The sequence below is a fragment of the Schistocerca piceifrons genome, chromosome X (assembly GCF_021461385.2).
Source record: "Schistocerca piceifrons isolate TAMUIC-IGC-003096 chromosome X, iqSchPice1.1, whole genome shotgun sequence".
NCBI classification, from domain to species: domain Eukaryota; kingdom Metazoa; phylum Arthropoda; class Insecta; order Orthoptera; family Acrididae; genus Schistocerca; species Schistocerca piceifrons.
The window spans coordinates 399,661,349-399,663,516 of record NC_060149.1 but is presented as its reverse complement, the minus strand read 5'-3'; positions in this window follow the sequence as shown (position 1 = coordinate 399,663,516).

Below are 2,168 nucleotides of genomic sequence, written 5' to 3'. Positions count from 1 at the left end.
TTACAAGACATTTTCGTCCCTTTAGTAAGCCAAGGTTTTTTGCATGGTTTCTTCTAATTAGATTTAACTACTTTCTTAGGGAAACAGTTTTCAAATTCTCTTACAAGTGTATCATGAAATAAGTTATATTTTAAATTAGCATCAGGTTCCTTGTACACCTCATCCCAGTCCAACAACTGAAGATTTTCCCTGAAATTTCTAATTGTTGAGTCATTAATTGAATGCACAACTTTGGAGGGTAGTTTTGAATTACTGTAACTATCTGAGCACCACATGCTTCTATATGTTGCTCTAGATAAAACTATTTTGTGTCTAAGCTTTCTACACAGTGATAACTTTTGACATATATGGCAACTCCTCCTCTCGCCTTATTCTCTCTACTCAAATGTGCAGCTAGTTTATAACCACTGATATTTACCTTTTCCATATCAGAAACAATGTGATGCTCAGACAGGCATTGTTGTTTGTTGTTGTGGTCTTCAGTCCTGAGACTGGCTTGATGCAGCTCTCCATGCTACTCTATCCTGTGCAAGCTTCTTCATCTCCCAGTACCTACTGCAACCTACATCCTTCTGAATCTGCTTAGTGTATTCATCTCTTGGTCTCCCCCTACGATTTTTACCCTCCACGCTGCCCTCCAATACTAAATTGGTGATCCCTTGATGCCTCAGAACATGTCCTATCAACCGATCCCTTCTTCTGGTCAAGTTGTACCACAAACTTCTCCTCTCCCCAATCCTATTCAATACTTCCTCATTAGTTATGTGATCTACCCATCGAATCTTCAGCATTCTTCTGTAGCACCACATTTCGAAAGCTTCTATTCTCTTCTTGTCCAAACTATTTACCGTCCATGTTTCACTTCCATACATGGCTACACTCCATACAAATACTTTCAGAAATGACTTCCTGACACTTAAATCTATACTCGATGTTAACAAATTTCTCTTCTTCAGAAACGCTTTCCTTGCCATTGCCAGTCTACATTTGATATCCTCTCTACTTCGACCATCATCAGTTATTTTGCTCCCCAAATAGCAAAACTCCTTTACTACTTTAAGTGTCTATTACACTATCAGATTCAATGTCATCTAAACAAACTGAGAGCTCTTCTACTATATTCTTCAATCCCAGAATATTTTGGTGAAAAATGGTAACATTATTTTTTACTTTACTTTCTTGAAAATCTATTTTTTTCTTTAATCCACCAATATTTTGGTTAAATATGGTAACATTATTATTTACTTTACTGTTGTGAGAATCTTGTGAGTTTTGGACCTCTTTAGCACCTGCCTGCCTGAACGTCTAATTGGACACTGATATTAGTCTAAAAAAGAGGTTCATCCATGAGTACTAGTGTACCCCCCTTATAGATTTCGCTAACAACACTGCCAGTTTACCCTTCCCTTTCCTATTGAGGTGTAGGCCATGCCTTGTGAAATCCCCCCTATCAATAGCCTCGACAGGAACCAATTCAATGTCTGACAGAGTGGCCACCCTACGCAACTGATCCAACTCCATATTTACCCTCCTGACAGAGCGGTTCAACTGGGGCTGATCATGCCAAACGAAAGCAAGCACCAGTCAAACATTGGTATGGGTCATTGCAGAGTCTATTTTCACCAGGTCACACTCAATACTGTAGCCCTGATCCCTACCAATACTGTTTCCCACTCCACCCACTATCATCACATGATCCAGCTTTGAGAAACCGTTGCACAAGGAACCTATATCCTTTACTGCCTGGCTAAGACATGCACTTGGCTTGAAAAAGTGTGTGACCTGGTACCTGTCACCTAATGTTTCCTGCAAAATTTGGCCCACACCTCTTCCATGGCTGCTACCTAGCAACATAACTTTCCTCTTACTTTCTACTTTTTTTGAAACAGTTGGCTTCCTAGTGAGATTCTGTTGTATCTTAACTACATCTACTTCTACTGGGGCCTCTTCTTTACTTAACTGTGGTAGCAAGGCAAATCTATTGGTTGTGCCAATAAGTGAAATAAGTATTAGTGGTAGTGGTGTTGAGAAACAGCTGAAATCGTTAAAATTGAAGAAAGCTCTTGTGCCTGACGGTATCCCTATTAGATTAGATTAGATTTACTTTCATTCCAATTGATCCGTAGTGAGGAGGTCCTCCAGGATGTGGAACATGTCAGAAAAACAAC